Raw genomic sequence first — 380 nt, forward strand, 5'->3', positions numbered from 1 at the left:
TGCCCGAAAAAGTGCGGGGGATGAATTTACGTGATATTAAAAGTGGGGGGGACACATTAAAACTTTTAATATCACGTAAATTCGTCCCCCGCACTTTTTCGGGCAAGTTTGTAGTCCCCCGCGTAATCTACGCCCCTGCCCCAGAGGCATCCTAGGTGTATATGACTTTCTTCTTTCAGAAGAATCCAGTCGGAGTTATATTAGAAAATTGTCCTGGCTATTCCAAGCTCTATCATTGCAGTCAGTGGGTGTTACAGTGCTTCAGTCCAAAAGAAGTGAAATAAAAAGCACCCATCCATAAAAAAAAGTGTGTATTCAGGTTTAAATCCCCACCGGGATAGAAACACACACACACACACACACACACACACACACACATA

The sequence above is a fragment of the Sinocyclocheilus rhinocerous genome, unplaced genomic scaffold, assembly GCF_001515625.1.
Source record: "Sinocyclocheilus rhinocerous isolate Xijiao unplaced genomic scaffold, SAMN03320098_v1.1 scaffold1300, whole genome shotgun sequence".
Classification (NCBI taxonomy): Eukaryota; Metazoa; Chordata; class Actinopteri; order Cypriniformes; family Cyprinidae; genus Sinocyclocheilus; species Sinocyclocheilus rhinocerous.